We start from the raw sequence: 18,866 nt of genomic DNA on the forward strand, positions 1-18,866 counted from the left end.
CCCCATGGTGTGCGGGTTTTTTCCCCGATAAACCACTCTGTTGTCCTGTACTGCCTCTTTGAAGTTAACATATATGTTCTTAATCTGCGCCAACATTTTCTATTTCATGACATAAGCAAGACGGTGAATCACACGCGCATGCATCTAAATTATACCCCCCCCCCCAGAACCTTGTGGCTGGAGCTCTGTTTCTAAATGTAGTGGAAACACGCTCACAAGCCCTGTTTAATGCACATGCGCTGCCTGTTCTAGTGTGCAGAATTGCCAGTCTTGGTCTTAGTGCAGGACCGTTGCATGATGGGACCTTTTTCTAAAACTAGAAAAAGTATGCCTCTCCAACAAGATTTATTTATTGTTAGACTTTCCTTCTTCTTCTGGCCAACCTCCATATTGCAATTTCTGTATTAAAAAACCTAGAATGATTCAAGTGGCACATAAAGTATAACATTTGTATCCTGTCCTTCAGAGCTTTGCTCTATTTCACATACCTGACCTTGTCTCCCAACAAACTGGGTTAAAAGATAACCTGCGCACATGAAATTTTTTATAATGTAGTTAATTTGCTAAAAATTAAATCAATAAAGATGTCTAATGTAATAGCCAGAACACCAACTTCCTCCTTTTTGGCCCTCTAATCTGTTTCTCTGCTGATGAATTGAAGGTGGGCCACATGAGACATATAGTAAGTTAGGTTGAATAAAAGACACACGTTCATCAAGTTCAACCTTTTAACTCTATTTTAACTGCTATTTGATCCAGAGGAAGGCAAAAACCCCATCTGAAACCTCTCCAATTTGCCTCAAGAGGGGGAAAAAATTCCTGACTCCAAAATGGCAATCGGACTAATCCCTGGATCAACTTGTAGTATGAGCTATCTTCTGTAACCCTGTATCCCCTCACTTGCTAAACACCATCCAACCCCTTCTTAAAGGAACATTAACACCAAAATGATGTATGTAGCATTTAGAGACCCCAAAATGACATTAGTTCATACAAGTCCTAAGGTCACTTGAAAAATCAACACATTTACTGCATTTTTATTTGGGTAAAAACACACAAAAAAAATCTTGACCCTCCCATCCATGTATTTTTTTAAAAAAAAAAATACGCCTTCAGGCAAATACAAAATGGGTATCCACATTTTTCTGCTCCAAGGTGTTGTGTATTTTATATTACTACACAAGGGGTTACAGAGCTGGCAATGTGACCTTGGCCTGTAGGTGGAAGCATAACAATATGTATGCATGAAAGAACAGAAGAAACTAGATGGTGTCGTTTCTGAAGAAACCACAAGATGTTGGCTTTGAAACGCAAGAGGTGTTGGGGCCAGTCGCCCCTGGTGCATAGAGAGTACACAAAGTTGGTAGAATCTGGTTTAAAACTGTGAAAATCGAAGCAGATCAAATTGTACCATTAAAATCAATCCAAAAAACCTGATTGGCTGTTTTTGGCTCCACCCACTTTTAAAATTTGAACCCCAGTCCCCCTGTGACCGACTGTGCCAAGTTTGATGTCCCTGCCATTAACTGTGAAAGAATGGCAGCAACTTATATATTGACATTGATTAGCAATAGGTAACATTTGATTGGCTGTTTTAAGCTCCACCCAGTTTTCCAAATTTTAACCCCAGTCACCCAGTCATGGTCTGTACCAAGTTTGGGGCCTCTGGCTTTAAAACTGTGAGAATGGCAGTATTTGAAACTTTTACATTGAAGTCAATAGGTAAAATCTGATTAGCTGTTATTGGCTCCGCCCACTTTCCCTAAATTTTGACCACAGTCACCCAGTGAGTAATTGTGCTGAGTTTGGGACACTTGGCATGGACGCCATAATAATAGCAGCAATTTGGCGTTTTTCATTAAGGTCAATGGCTGAAGTCCGATTGGCTGTTGTTGCCCCCGCCCCCTTTTTTCCTAATTCTGAACCAGAGTCACCAAGTGACTAACACTTTAAGGTTTCGGAATCATGACATTTAACCTGTAAAAATGGCAGCAGTTTTATGTTTTTCTCTTGAAAATCAATGAATGACATTTGATTGGTTGTTTGTGGCTCCACCCACTTTTCCTAACTTTGAAGTGCAAACACCCAGTGAGCACATTTGTGATATTCGAGGTCCATGACATCAATAACGTGCAAATGGCAGCAATTTTAATTTTTCCCATTGAAATCATCAAAGAAATCTGATTGGTTGTTTTTGGCTCCACCCACTTTTCCAGATTTTGATCCCGGTCCTCCAGGGGCCAACTGTGCCAAGTTTGAGGCCCCTCCCATGAACAATCTAAGAGCGGCGACAGTTTTAACCTTTCCCATTGAAACAAATGGCTAATATTTGATTGGCTGTGGTAGACTGCGCCCACTTTTCCAAATTTGAACCCCAGTGACCCATGGTGCCAAGTTTTGGGTCTCTGGCTTTAACATTGTGGGAATGACAGTGTTTGACATTTTCTCATTGAAGTCAATAGGGAAAATCTGATTGGCTGTTTGTTGCTCCGCCCACTTTTTGGAGTCCCCAAAATGTGACAGAACTTTTCAGGTTGACCCCATGACTAAGTGACCCAAGTTTGGTGAGTGTAACTTTAATGCTGTACGAGTGGCAAAAGTTTCAAAATTTCCCAATGAAAGTCTATGGGAAAAAATGGGGTCTTTGGGGGGCCGCCACAGGGCCACGGAGGGTGGGATTGCTTAACAGAGCACAAGCAACCTATTCGGGTATGAGCCGAACAAGTGTGCAAAGTTTCATAATTGTACTCCTAAAACTCTGGGAGGAGTAGCGTTTAGAAAATTGCTAAAATTTCATTGGCTGTTGGTAGCTCCGCCCACTTTGGGGTGCCCCCCCAAAATACATATTTTTATTCGGGGTGGCACCAACAATATGCGGTCCGAGTTTGGGGAGTGTAGCTTCAAAACTGTACGAGCGGCAGCGATTTGAAAATTTTCCCTGTCAAAGTCAATACGAAAAACGGCGTCTTCGGTGGTCCGCCACACGGGCGCAGTGGGTGGGATCGCTTACTAAAGCACAAGCAATGTACTTTGCTATAAGGCGAATAGGTGTGGAAAGTTTGGCGCTTGTACCCCTAAAACTGTAGGAGGAGTAGCGTTTAGAAAACCGGGGGGCGCTAATAATAATAATAATAACTAGATGGTGTCGTTTCTGAAGAAACCACAAGATGTTGGCTTTGAAACGCAAGAGGTGTTGGGGCCAGTCGCCCCTGGTGCATAGAGAGTACACAAAGTTGGTAGAATCTGGTTTAAAACGGTGAAAATTGAAGCAGATCAAATTGTACCATTAAAATCAATCAAAAAACCTGATTGGCTGTTTTTGGCTCCACCCACTTTTAAAATTTGAATCCCAGTCCCCCTGTGACCGACTGTGCCAAGTTTGATGTCCCTGCCATTAACTGTGAAAGAATGGCAGCAACTTATATATTGACATTGATTAGCAATAGGTAACATTTGATTGGCTGTTTTAAGCTCCACCCAGTTTTCCGAATTTTAACCCCAGTCACGGTCTGTACCAAGTTTGGGGCCTCTGGCTTTAAAACTGTGAGAATGGCAGTATTTGAAACTTTTACATTGAAGTCAATAGGTAAAATCTGATTGGCTGTTATTGGGTCCGCCCACTTTTCCTAAATTTTGACCACAGTCACCCAGTGAGTAATTGTGCTGAGTTTGGGACACTTGGCATGGACGCCGTAATAATAGCAGCAATTTGCCGTTTTTCATTAAGGTCAATGGCTGAAATCTGATTGGCTGTTGTTGCCCCGCCCCCCTTTTTTCCTAATTCTGAACCAGAGTCACCAAGTGACTAACACTTTAAGGTTTCGGAATCATGACATTAAACCTGTAAAAATGGCAGCAGTTTTATGTTTTTCTCTTGAAAATCAATGAATGACATTTGATTGGTTGTTGGTGGCTCCACCCACTTTTCCTAACTTTGAAGTGCAAACACCCAGTGACCACATTTGTGATATTCGAGGTCCATGACAGCAATAATGTGCAAATGGCAGCAATTTTAATTTTTCCCATTGAAATCATCAAAGAAATCTGATTGGTTGTTTTTGGCTCCACCCACTTTTCCAGATTTTGATCCCGGTCCTCCAGTGACCAACTGTGCCAAGTTTGAGGACCCTCCCATGAACAATCTAAGAGCGGCGACAGTTTTAACTTTTCCCATTGAAACAAATGGCTAATATTTGATTGGCTGTGGTAGACTCTGCCCACTTTTCCAAATTCTAACCCCAGTGACCCATGGTGCCAAGTTTGGGGTCTCTGGCTTTAACACTGTGGGAATGACAGTGTTTGACATTTTCTCATTGAAGTCAATAGGGAAAATCTGATTCGCTGTTTGTTGCTCCGCCCACTTTTTGGAGTCCCCAAATTGTGACAGAACTTTTCAGGTTGACCCCATGACTAAGTGACCCAAGTTTGGTGAGTGTAACTTTAATGCTGTACGAGTGGCAAAAGTTTCAAATTTGCCAATGAAAGTCTATGGGAAAAAATGGGGTCTTTGGGGGGCCGCCACAGGGCCACGGAGGGTGGGATTGCTTAACAGAGCACAAGCAACCTATTCGGGTATGAGCCGAACAAGTGTGCAAAGTTTCATAATTGTACTCCTAAAACTCTGGGAGGAGTAGCGTTTAGAAAATTGCTAAAATTTCATTGGCTGTTGGTAGCTCCGCCCACTTTGGGGTGCCCCCCCAAAATACATATTTTTATTCGGGGTGGCACCAACAATATGCGGTCCGAGTTTGGGGAGTGTAGCTTCAAAACTGTACGAGCGGCAGCGATTTGAAAATTTCCCCTGTCAAAGTCAATACGAAAAAAGGCGTCTTCGGTGGTCCGCCGCACGGGCGCAGTGGGTGGGATCGCTTACTAAAGCACAAGCAACGTACTTTGCTATAAGGCGAATAGGTGTGGAAAGTTTGGCGCTTGTACCCCTAAAACTGTAGGCGGAGTAGCGTTTAGAAAACCGGGGGGCGCTAATAATAATAATAAGAACTAGAGGGTGTCGTTTCTGAAGAAACCACGGGATGTTGGCTATGAAACGCTATAGGTGTCTTGCCCAGTCGCCCCCGGTGCCTAGAGAGTACACAAAGTCGGTAGAATCCGGATTAAAACGGTGAAATTTTAAAAGCCAATCCAATTTTACCATTGAAATCCATTCAAACAAACTGGCTATTTTTGGCTCCGCCCACTTTTAAAAATTTGCATCCCAGTCACCCCTTCACCAATGGACCAAGTTTGAGCACTCTTACATTAACAGTGTAAGATTGACAGGAATTTAAATATTCCCATTGAATAGCGTTTGGTAAAATGTGATTGGCTGTCTTAAGCTCCGCCCAGTTTTCTGAATTTTAACCCCAGTTACCTAGTCATGGTCAGTGCCAAGTTTGGGGCCTCCGGTTTTAAAACTGTGAGAACGGCGGTAATACAAAATTTTACATTAAAGTCAAGAGGTGAAAACTGATTGGCTGTTTTTGGCTCCACCCCACTTTTCCTAAATTTTGACCGCAGTCACCCAGTGAGTAATTGAGTCAAGTTTGGTACACCTAGCATTTAAACTGTGATAATAGCAGCAGTTTATCATTTTTCTTTAAGGTCAATGGCTGAAATCTGATTGGTTGTTGTTGCCCCGCCCCTTTTTTTCCTAATTATGAACCACAGTCACTCGGTGACTAACATTTCAAAGTTTGTGAATGCTGTGATTTAATGTGTAAAAATGGCAGCATTTTTATTTTTTTCTAGTGAAAATCAATGAATGAAATTCGATTGGTTGTTGGTGGCTCCGCCCACTTTTTCTAAACTTGAAGTGGAAACCCCCAGCGGCCACATTTGTGATATTCAAGGTCCCTGACATCAGTACTGTGAGAATGGCAGCCTTCTTAATTGTTCCCATTAAAATCAATCAAAAAAATCTGATTGGTTGGTTTTGGCTCCACCCACTTTTCTTAATTTTAATCCCAGTCCCCCAGTGACCAACTGTGCCAAGTTTGAGGACCCTGCCATTAACCGTCTAAGAGCGGCAGCAGTTTAACATTTTCCTATTTATTTGAATGGCTGAAATTTGATTGGCTGTAAATTTGGTAAATTTTAGCCGAGTCACCCAGTGACCCACGGTGCCAAGTTTGGGAGCTCTGGCTTTAATACTGTGAGAATTACAGCTGTTTACATTTTCTCATTGAAGTCAATAGCGAAAATCTGATTGGTTGTTTGCGGCTCCGCCCACTTTTTTGGGTCCCCAAAATAGGACAGAATTTTTCAGCTTCACCCCATGACTAAATGACCCAAGTTTGGTGAGTGTAACTTCAAAGCTGTACAAGTGGCAAAAGTTTCAAGTTTTCCAATGAAAGTCTATGGGGAAAAATGGGGTCGTCGGGGGTCGCCACAGGGGCACGGAGGGTGGGATCGCTTAACAAAGCACAAGCAACCTATTCGGGTATGAGCCGAACAAGTGTGCAAAGTATCATAATTGTACTCCTAAACCTCTGGGAGGAGTAGCGTATAGAAAATTGCTAAATTTTCATTGGGCGTTGGTAGCTCCGCCCACTTTGGGGTGCCCCCCAAAATACTTATTTTATTCGGGGTGACATCAACAATATGTGGGTCCGAGTTTGGGGACTGTATCTTCAAAACTGTACGAGTGGCGGCGATTTGAAATTTTTCCCTGTCAAAGTCAATGGGAAAAAAGGGGTCGTCGGGGGGTCGCCACAGGGGCGGGGTGGGTGGGATCGCTTATTAAAGCACAAGCAACGTACTTTGCTATAAGAGGAATAAGTGTGGAAAGTTTGGCGCTTGCACCCCTAAAACTGTAGGAGGAGTAGCGTTTAGAAAATGGGGTTCGCCAATAATAATAATAAGAAGAACGAGCTGAACTCGAAGAACAGTATGTTGGCTATTTCATAGCCAACATAATAATAATTTTAATAAGAAGAAGAACGAGCTGAACTCGAAGAACAGTATGTTGGCTATTTGATAGCCAACATAATAAGAACGAGCTGAACTAGTAGATCAAGATGTTGGCTTTTTCAAAGCCAACATAATAAAACATTTACATTTTACATGTAATACACAACTATAACTGCTTGGACAGCACAGTTACAAATGAAGTTTCTTGTCTTGAAAGTAACTTCTGGGGAGGCCCCAGTTGGCTTTTTATATCCTGTGAAGGGCGTTCTGACTTTTCACCAATGAGATCATTTTAGGCAAAATCTCTGGATTCCATTCTGGATACATGGTTTTCTGGGTACGAATATTTGGTTTGAAAGATCTTGGCCAATATCCATTCGTGCATCAGTAAATTAAGAAGTTATGTGGAGCTGTTGTTAAAGAGGTGGTTCACCTTTTAGTTAATTTTTAGTATGTTGTGGAATGGCTTATTCTAAGCAACTTTTCAACTGGCCGTCTCTTGATTTCTTTTTTTATAGTTTTTGAACTATTTCAGTGTAGTAACTACCTTCCTCCTGAAGCGGATTAGCAAATGCGCGAACTGCCACGAGGGGGTGTGGGCCCTATGTGCAGTCGCACCCCCAGTAGTTCCACCACTGAATTATTTGACTTCTCCTTCTGACTCTTTCCAGCTTACAAATGTGGGTCACTGACCCTATCTAGAAAACAAATGCTCTGTAAGGCTACAAAGTTATTGTTATTGCTACTTTTTATTACTCATCTTTCTGTTCAGGCCCTCTCCTGTTCATATTCCTGTCTCTTATTCAAATCAATACATGTTGCTAGACTAATTTGGACCCTAGCAATCAGACTGCTGAAATTGCAAACTGGAGGGCTGCTGAATAAAAATAACTCAAAAACCACAACTAATAAAAAATGAAAACCAATTGCAAATCACTCTCTACATCATACTAAAAGGTAATTTAAAGGCGAACCACCCCTTTAAATATAGTGCGTCGCCAGTAGTAGGCATACAGTATTCACTGTAAAAGAGAAAGAGCATACATAGGGCAGATGCACAGTGTATGAAATTAGAAGGGATAGTGTTGTCCAACACCTTTTAAGACCAACCAGTGAAGTGCTTTATAGTGTGTTAAAGGGAGCCTTTTATGTGATCATTTGGCAAATCCCTCTCCTTTGGGTATATATTTTCAATAAGCAATTTGCATGTCAAAGGACATTCCAGATGTTACCCTCAAGTTCACCGCACGATATGGGCCATAAAAGAACATCAAGGCAAAATAGAGAAATCAGTGCAATACAATTTATTATATAGTAGCTAAAACCAGTGACCAAAAATTGCCTACTTACAGCAATTGTTGAGTGGCTCGAACTTTCGGCAAAATCTTATCTAGCAGATGACCGTTTTGGACACCTTTATATGTGTGCCCCCTAGGCAGATGAGGGACTTCAATTGTTGTTCTCTCCCTGTTGAGTCAATTTGCTCAGTGTTATTCATCAATCTACATTTCTATAAGGTAATGGGTGCTGGATAACAGCACAAACTTTGCAGAGAGACTCTTGAACATTTGTTTTTTAAATGAAACATAATATATGAATCCATTATTATTCCAGTCTATTTATAAAATAGGCAATGCAATGACATTGTTCTCAGTATTTGAACATAATGGATGCAACAATTCTTCTACCTACCAAGCTATTCTTGTTAGCATTTCTAGATGTATTAAGAGCTATAATGTAGCACTACATCTTAAAAGGCACCATAACTGCATTAACACTATACTTGGGAGGACATAAAAAAACCATATGCAGCCATGACAGAACCCAGAAACCCCAATTTAGCAAAAATAAATTGGTATTGTGATTTAGAGTTTGAATGGGAGGTTAGTGATTTAGAGATTGAATGGGGGATATTTAAGAAGTGGTCTGGAAAGCACTATTTGTAGTATATTACCTTGTTAGGGAAAATATGTGGTCTGCTTTAATCCTCTGAATGGCTCCTCAATCATTAAATGTCTTGTTTTTATTGGTACCATATTTGCTGTCTACAGAAATGTAAGATACTTGTTTATTAACACTGGAAATGTGCATTTTTTATAGCCACCCACTAAATGGCACTTTAATGGGATTTTGTATATTGTGGCTGATATGCTGGGGCATCTGTGAATAAATAGTGGCCCATGATAAGAGTCACGGAAATCTAAATGTGCTTGTGAATTTTCTGATTGCACACACACATATATTAGAATAACGCTTTGCTTAATGTATCCTTTGGTAAATATTACAGACAGGGTCACTTTCAATCACAGCATACGTGTAAGACGCGCCGGGAGATTCTTTCAGAGTCTTACCTTCTGGCTCGTCTCTCTTCGTCTGATGCGCAGGTGCACACCTCCACTGACGTCACCAGCTGGGCGCAAGTGATTCTGGCATCACCAGGGTTTGACATGGCTTCTGTTTGCAGACCCTTTAAGGGTATAAGTGGCTTGGAAATTTTTACATCCCAGGTGCATGACTTTACATTTATCAACATTGAATCTCATCTGCAACTTAGCTGCCCAGATTGCCAGTTGGTTGCATCCTGGATGGAATTAATTAAGATGCATAGTTTTGTGTCATCTGCAAACACTGATACTGAGTTAAGTAAAAGTGGGCCCAATACAGATACAGTGATACTTATAGTATTTCATAGGCGGAGGGTGATTTTTGTATTTGGTGAGGCAAAAGGCAACATACATTGGCAAACATATCATGAAGAAGGCTGTGCCAGCCAGCAATAGTTCAAAGCTAAACAGGAAGGGGCAGATGCATCAAGGGTCGAATATCGAGGGTTAATTAACCCTCGATATTCGACTGGGGAATGAAAATCCTTCGAATATCGAAGTCGAAGGATTTTGCGCAAATACTTCGATCGAACGATCGAAGGAATAATCGTTCGATCGAAAGATTAAATCCTTCGAATAGAACGATTCGAAGGATTTTAATCCAACGATCGAAGGATTATCCTTCGACCAAAAAAAGTTAGGCAAGCCTATGGGGACCTTCCCCATAGGCTAACATTGAGTTCGGTAGCTTTTAGGTGGCGAACTAGGGGGTCGAAGTTTTTACTTAAAGAGACAGTACTTCGACTATCGAATAGTTGAACGATTTTTAGTTCGAATCATTCGATTCGAAGTCAAATTCGTAGTCGAAGGTCGAAGTAGCCCATTCGATGGTCGAAGTAGCCAAAAAAACACTCCGAAATTTGAAGTTTTTTTTCTTCTAATCCTTCACTCGAAGTTAATGAATGGGCCCCGAAGAGTGGTAATTATTCTGTTCTTTCATTTATAAAGCGGATTTTTTATATTTATCAATATAAAAATATATCAGCCACTTTAGCATCACACATAAAATAAAAAAAATAAAAAAATCACATAAAATTGCCAGGATGTATGTATGTAAATACAAATGTCACTGTCAAAATAGCCTGATGTAATGACAAACTTTGGCAGCATTAGAAAAACTTGCACCTGAGTAAATATGCCCCTTCGTTGCATTAGTTCTTTGACACTGTAGCATCTAACTGGGCACAACAGTAAAAATAATATTAGCACTGGAAAATGCTAATATCATGAGAGAGAAGGAGTAAAGTATCATATATGGCTTTTTGGGCACCTGTTCATTTAGGGGCAGATTTATTAAGGGTGGAATTGAAAATTCGAATTCGAATTTTCACTTTTTATACGGTCGGGATTTATCATACTCTTCACCCCTTTAAAAATCATACTCTTGCCCTTTAAGAATTCTAATTTGACTATTCGCCACCTTAAACCTACCAAATTACTGTATAAGTATGTATGTCAATGGGATATGTATATTGACCAATTTGCAGTTGTTTGTAGACTTCCTGACTTTTGAGTTTTTTCGCAGAAAAAACTTGAATTGAGTTAGGTCGAATTCGATTCGAGTTCTTGAGTCTGTAAAATTTGTCCGAGTTAAAGATATTCAATTTTTTTCTTAAATAACCCCCCAGTCAAATTTCAAGTATATACGAATTTAAGGGAGTTTAAAAAAACTCACATGAATTCAAAATCCAATCCTTGATAAATGTGCCTCACAATGCAAATACACTGCATGCCACTTTTATATATTTTGAGGCCAATTTAAATTTGTATATGAAAAGACAAAGTAAACATAAAACCTGTGAATTGTTGTTCTACACTGCCTCATGGTAGTCAGTAAGGGGACAAGGCCAAGAAAAGCTATAAATTATTATTTATAAAATGCCAGCATATTCTGCAACGTTGTTTGGGTGTTTATGTTAAAAGGGTGGTTCACCTTTAAGTAAACTTTGAGTATGTTACAGAATTGCTAATTCAAAGAAACTTTTTGATTGGCCTTCATTTTTTATCTTTTATAGTTTATGAATTAGTTGCCTTCTTCTTCTGATGCTTTCCACCTTTTAAATGGGGGTCACGGACCCCATCTAAAAAACAAATGCTCTGTAAGGCTACAAATGTATTGTTATTGTTACATTTTATAAATCATCTTTCCATTCAAGCCTTCTCCTATTTATATTGCAGTCTCTTATTAAAATCAATTCATGGTTGCTAGGGTCATTTGGACCCTAGCAATCATATTGGTGATATTTCAAACTGGAGCTCTGCTGAGTAAAAAGCTACATAACTCCACCCAAATAAAAAAAAATAAAAACGAATCGTAAATTGTCTCACAATACCACGCTCCACATCATACTAGGGGGCCCATTCACTAAGTTCGAGTGAAGGAATAGAAGAAAAAATACTTCGAATTTTGAAGTGTTTTTTTGGCTACTTCGACCATCGAATGGGCTTCTTCGACCTTCGACTACGATTTCTAATCGAACGATTCAAACTGAAAAATCGTTCGACTATTCGACCATTCGATAGTCGAAGTACTGTCTCTTTAAGAAAAAACTTCGACCCCCTAGTTCGCCACCTAAAAGCTACCGAAGTCAATGTTAGCCTATGGGGACCTTCCCCATAGGCTAACATTGACTTCGGTAGCTTTTAGGTGGTGAACTAGGGGGTCGAAGTTTCATCTTTTTTTGGTCGAAGGATAATCCTTCGATTTTTGGATTAAAATCCTTCGAATCGTTCGATTTTAAGGATTTAATCGTTCGATAGAACGATTATTCCTTCGATCGTTCGAACTATTTGCCTCTTTAAACCTATGTCATGACATACAAACACAAAAAGGGAAAGAAGGCCCTGGCAAAAATACCTTATTACATTGCAAAATTACAGAATATTTTTATATGCAATTTTTCTTTCTGTTTATGACTTTTTTTTCCTTTGAGTAACCTCTCAGTCCACGCAACTACTCATTACAGATTAGGTGACTCCTCTTGATGTTCCCAAAATATACAGCGTGTGGCATGGTGCTGTTGACCTAGGTTATTAGGTTATAGGTACAGCAGCCCTATGGCAATAATTTACTCCAATGGTCTATATCTCTCCTTGTGATTTAGACAGCCCATTGCATCATTGAGTTTGTGCTGAGTGTGTAAATTGACACTTGGAGAGTGTGCATGACAGTCTAACAGATACAGAGATTGAACTGGGTTGCATAAACCTTTGTTTGTGCCATATTTATATATATATATATATATATATATATATATATATATATATATATATATATATATATATATATATATATATATATATATATATATATATAAATAACATACTCCTCTTGGTCTGGGTTGTTGTACCTGTTGTACCTGGGCAAATGTAGTGCTTTTAAATTACCGGTACATAACCCCACTAAAGTTTGAGTACAACAGTCCTGGACTTTTGATTACCAATGTGCGGCCATTGCTTAGCCTATAATGACAGGAAGGAAAAAAAAGAATCCTTTACGAATAAATAAATTCTTTTGTGATTTTAAGTCAAGAATTCTTTATTTGCACATACTTTGCAAGAAAGGTATATATTGCTCCAGACATAACAGATCAGGTTAGTTTCCGACAGCCTCACCTCCCTGTGATGGAAGTTTATAAAGCTGTCACCATTCGTCACTGAATCTGCCTGTCATTACTCTACAGACTTGAATATATTCTGCTCATATATAAGATGAGTAAAACAAAATGGCATTTTTCCTAATCTTCTTTACAGGGTCATATTTAATGTTTTGCTGTTTTTGCTGAACTAAACTTGTGTGTTGGTGTAATGAGACACAAGTGTTTTCTCATCTCCTGTGATATTAACAATGGGCATTGCATTTTATTAGCTCCCAGGCAAGTGCCTGGTTCTACATTCGTCAGCCTCCAGATCGACATTGTGGGGCATCTCTCTTGGCAGTCTCCCTTTGCACAACCTCATTTTCTTTTGGGATCACATCTAGAAAGAATTAAAACAGTAGTTATTACATTAGTGGTTGAGCCTAGCCTTAACAGTTATATGAATTGGCGGGTTATATAATTCATATCAGTTTAATTCCAAATAAATCAGCATACCCAAGGTAAATCAACACTTGAATGAGTGACAAATCAAATGATAGCTATGTACACAAAATAGAGGGAATAATGCACCCCCTGGTATGCTATATAAGGATATAAGTTCCAAATAACACCAAAGACAAAGTGTGGAGTTCAAGGGGGGGTTTCACCTTTAAAGTTACTTTTAGTATGAAGTAGAGTGATATTCTGAGACAATTTGCAATTGGGTTTCTTTTTTATTATTTATGATTTTGAGGTATTTAGCTCTTTATTCAGCAGCTCTCCAGTTTGCAGTTTCATCTGTTTGCTAGGGTCCAAACTACCCTAGAAACCATGCATTGAATAGAAAAATAAGTAATACAAAGTAGCAATAACTATAAATGTGTAGTCTTACAGCATTAGTTTTTTAGATGAGGTCAGTGACCCCCTTTTGAGAGCTGGAAAGAGCCAGAAGAAGAAGGCAAATAATTCAAAAACTATAAAAAAAGAAAAAATTAAGGCCAATTGAAATGTTACTTAGAATTAGTAATTTTATTACTCATCTTTCTATTCAGACACTCTCCTATTCATATTTACTGTAAGTCTATTATTCAAATGCATGGTTGCTAGGGTAATTTGGATCATAGCAACCAGATTGCTGAAATTGCAAACTGTATAGCTGCTGAATAAAAAACTAAATAACTAAAAAAACCCAAATAAAAAATATCTTAGTCTATAGTCTTCAGGTGGTATTACACTCTATTTCTTTGCCAAATGAGAGCACTCAATAAAATGTACAGTTCTTTCACTTTCTTACTGTTATTAGGATCATGTATGCTGCTGTCTAGAGACTCCTCCTGCTGCCCAAGAAATAATATTCATTAGCACTCAGCATTGCTTGCTAGCTAGCCTATTTAGCAATTATCCCTAGAGGATTCATAAGTCTCTCACTCTCTAGACTTCTATATTGTGGATTTCAGTGCCCGGCCTATTTGAGTAGCATGGATGTAGCTAATCAGGGGTGAACATATAATGCATAGAGACCTATAAAAGTGTCTTAAGCAAGGACGACGTGGGACTTTGTAGAAATAATTCACAGTAAAACCCACTACATATCTAAAATCAGTGTTTAATTAATAATTAGACAGGTACATACTGAAATCATATATAAGAGAAACAAGAAAAAAGTTTTACATTTTTGTCTAATGAAAGGAAATAATGCAATATAGATGCAGTAAAATGGTCAGTGGTTTTGAAGTCATTTGTCAATATAACAGCTATGGAAAGCGGTATTTTCGTCTCCTTTGCTATTCTCTGCACTGCTATTTCTGACTATAGAAACACTGTATCAGAACCCAGCTGATTAACATACCCATGAAAAAGCAAGCAATGCGGGAAATTGAGTCTTGGAGAAATAAAAGTTGACTTCTGCTATATTGTTTCAAGAGTCAGCAGAAAATATAGTGCCGTCAACTGTACAGTATTGTATATTTACAAATAATTTCTAGACCATGTCAACTGTAAATTTAAAGTTGTTTAGATTAAGTACAAGGTATTGTTTTTTTATCACAGAAAAAAAAGTAAACATTTTTTTTAAAATTTGTATTTTTTGATTAAAACGGAGCCTATGACGATCGGGACATGGGGTTTTCCAGATAACGGATCTTGCTGTAATTTGGATCTCAAAAACAACGTAGAAATAGGACACACCGGCACAACATGGGTAATTCCAGCAGGTAAAACCTTGCTCGTTTATTGCGGATGCAACGTTTCGGGGCGTGACCCCTTTCTCAAGCATGCTTGAGAAAGGGGTCACGCCCCAAAACGTTGCATCCGCAATAAATATCGAATTTGAAGGATTTAGCGCTAAAATAAGCATTCAATCGGTCGAATAAAAATCGTTCGATTGAAGGATTAAATCGTTCGAATCGAACGATTTTCAGCGATCGATCGAAGGATTTTTATTCGATGCCAAAAATTTTGAAAATGCTTGTAGAAGGTCCCCATAGGCTTATAATGCAATTCGGTAGGTTTAACTTGGCGAAGTATTAAAATTGAAGGATTTTTAAAGAGACAGTACTTCGACTACGGAATGGTCGAGTAGTCGAACGATTTTTTATTTGAATCGTTCGAATCGAAGTCGAAGTCCAATTCGATGGTCGAAGTAGCCTATTCGATGGTCGAAGCATCCAAAAATTTACTTCGAAATTTGAACTTTTTGAAATTCGAATATTCACCCGAGGCTTAGTAAATCTGCCCCTAAGTCTACTAAAAAAATCATGTAAACATTAAATAGACCCAATGGGCTTGTTTTGCTTCCAGTAAGGATTAATTATATCTTTATTTGGACAGGTACTGTTTACAATGAAAAAGAAAATCATTTTTAAAAAATTTGGATTATTTGGATAAAATAGAGTCTATGGGAGATGGCCTTTCCATAAATGGGAGCTTTCTGGATAATGGATTTCTGGATCCCATACCTGTATTATGCAATAATCACAATCATGGGGACAAATGTACCATTACAAAAAACTTTGTTAGTACTGTAATACATATTTAATTTCACCACGAAAACGCTCCCTGTAAAGTCTCCAATGAATATTCACTTACTTCCACTGCTCATTACATCCTTCTGAGTTGATATGGGGATTGGGTGTTCCTCCTTCTCTTCATTTCTGCAGAGACTGCCAATTTTGTGCGCCACATAGCTGCAGGCTAGAAGGGAAATATGAGTCGTTGCTTGTACTCTGCTTATTGTAAAAAAAAACATGCTGGAAGTGCAAATATAGTACCTGTTATCCATTATGCCTGGGGTTTTCTGGATAAGGGGTTTTTCCATAACCATACCTTAAGTCTTGTCTAGTAAACATTAAAAAACCCAGCAGGTTGGTTTTGCTTCCAATAAGGATTACGTTTGGATCAATAACAAGGTACTGTTTTATTATTACAAAGAAAAAGGAAATCAGTTTTAAAAATCTGGATTCTTTGGATAAAATGGAGTCTATTGGACACAGCCTTTTCATAATTCGGAGCTTTCTGAATAATGAGTTTCTGGATAACTGATCCCATACTTGTACTTCACATTTAGTGTGTAACAGACAAATATACACATTTTAGGCTGAACATTGCATTCCGGGCTCCACATGAAGCCATGTTAGAGCTCCCCTAAACGTTTCCTCTATGTTATTATTTGCTGCCTGTATCTCTGTGCATTGTCTCTGAAAAGAACCATATCACATAGTTTGGCCGTTGTCCACTTTGACAATGACATAGAGATGATAATCTCTTTTTCCAGCAAGCATAATGAAATGCAGAAGTGGCGATACCCTTATTATATAAGAACAAAGAGCAAAATAATTGTAGCCCCCCCTTTAAGCTTTGGGCATAAAACATTTGTCATAATATCAGTTGCTTTCATACTGCCCCCTCCCAGGAGCCACAAGCCCTGCTACGTCTCTAGTTACACCACGACGGTGCATAGTCATTGTTTTTTAATGAGCTGTATGTAACTGAATGCTACATTTCATCAATAACAACAACAAAAAAACAATGAAAATATTGACACTCTATAGATAAAATAGCTTTCACAATGATATAGACAAGATATTCAATATACATGAAGTGATCCTGTTGTTTGTATATGCAAGTGGAATGATAAAAAGTGTTTTGCTTTGATAAAGGGTGGCATCAGTCTTCACAATAAATTGTCTTTTTTCTTGCCCCTTACCTTTGATTATTACTCAGACCATCTCAATAGCCCCTTTCGCTTGTTTCCCAGATTAGCAGGTCCTGTACGGCGAAGCTTTGGTGTTCAGCAGACTTTCATCTCTAAGCTGTCAGGTGTGTTCTTATGGGAGCCAGGTATCAGCTGCCTGTGGGCGGGAACAGAATGGCAAACAAGAAATGCAGTTAATAATCACTTTGCTCCCTTGGTACAATAAGATCGTCAGATTTACTGCGTACAATTAAGGGATAAGAGTTTACCTTTGGCACATGCGTTGTAAAGGGAAATTACATTTTCTGCAGTTTCATGGTGACTAGAAATATTAGCATTGTCCTAAACAGGGGAATGTTATTTATTTCCAGAAGCAGAAACTTCTCTTCTCATATACACAAAGACCTATCAATAAATTGTTGGTAAAAGAAGGGGCTATTATTATTATTAGTTGGATATTTCTGTGCCTAATCCAAATACTTAGGGGCAGATTTATCAAAAGTCAAAGTGAATTTTCGAAGTAAAAAACTTTGAAATTTCGAAGTAATTTTTGGGTACTTCGACTAGGGAATAGTCGATTCGAATTTGAAAAAACGTTGAAATTCGAATTCGAGTACTGTCTCTTTAAAACTTCGACTTCGACCATTAGCCACCTAAATGCTGCCGAAGTGCTGTTTTAGCCTATGGGGGACCTCCTAGAACCTGTATGGAGGCATATGGGGGAGTTTGGGAGATCGAAGTTTGAAGTTAAAAAACTTCGAATCAAAGTAGGCCGAATTTGGGCCACTTCCACCCCAAAAAACTTCGACCTCCATTCGGTTGGTCTTTTTGAATTCGAAGTTCGAAGTTTTTTTAACTTCAAGCTTCGACCTTTGATAAATATGCCCCTTAGTCCTCCACAACAGATTTGTGGGAATTCCATACTGAATCTGAACCCTAATTTGTATATTTAGATTCAAAGAGCGCTCCTGGGAACTAAGAACCGAATTTCTGTTTTTTCAGCAATTAAGCTCTCTGCACCAGCGATGTGGATGCCCCGATTCCTCCGGTGCTGAAAATGTGAGTGTCGTGGGGGGGCAGCAGAACGAAGGCCATCTTGGCCGGCAAAGTGGCCAGGATCGCCCCTGCTTGTATGTAGGTATAGGAACCACTATCTAGAAACCCATTATCCAGGAAGCTCAGAATTACAGGAAGGCTATCTTCCCATAGACTCTATTATACTCAAATACTTCTAACTTTTAAAAATGATTTAATTTTTCTCTGTAATAATAAAACAGTACCTTGTAGTTGATCCCAACTAAGATATATTTAATTTGTATTGGATGCAAAACAATCCTATTAGGTTTAATTCATATTTAAATGATTTTTTAGTAGACTTAAGGTATGGAGATCCAAATTACAGAAGTATTCCCTTATCCGGAAAACCAGGCCTTGAGCATTCTGCATAATGCGTCCCATGCCTGTAGTATGTTCTTTTATTTTTAGTGGTGTTCCCCTGGATACCCAACAAGGCTACGTGCCTTTGTATAAAAAAGTGCTGCTCTTAGGGGTTGTTCACCTTTAAATTAACTTTTAGTATAATGTAGAGAGTGGTATTCTGTGAAAATTTGCAATTAGTTTTCATTTTTTATTATCTGTGGTTTTTGAGTTATTTAGCTTTTTTTTCTGCAGCTCTTAAATTTGCAATCTCAGCAACCGGGCTGCTAGGAGCCAAATTACCCCTGCAACTATGCATTGATTTGATTAAGTGACTGCAATAAGAATAGGGGAAGCCTGAATAGAAAGTTGGGTAGTAAAAAGTAGCAA

General features: G+C 38.8%; 1 long non-coding RNA gene across 1 annotated transcript; it reads right to left on the bottom strand.

Annotated features, from left to right (window-relative positions):
- Positions 1-12,810: 12,810 nt before the first annotated feature.
- LOC108699517 lies at positions 12,811-17,163 on the bottom strand. Its single transcript, XR_001932791.2, has 3 exons — positions 17,073-17,163; positions 15,956-16,060; positions 12,811-13,268 (listed from the first exon to the last, which is right to left on the bottom strand). It is a non-coding gene; the product is annotated as an uncharacterized LOC108699517 (long non-coding RNA).
- Positions 17,164-18,866: the final 1,703 nt, after the last annotated feature.

The sequence above is a fragment of the Xenopus laevis genome, chromosome 8L, assembly GCF_017654675.1.
Source record: "Xenopus laevis strain J_2021 chromosome 8L, Xenopus_laevis_v10.1, whole genome shotgun sequence".
In the NCBI taxonomy this organism is placed as follows: domain Eukaryota; kingdom Metazoa; phylum Chordata; class Amphibia; order Anura; family Pipidae; genus Xenopus; species Xenopus laevis.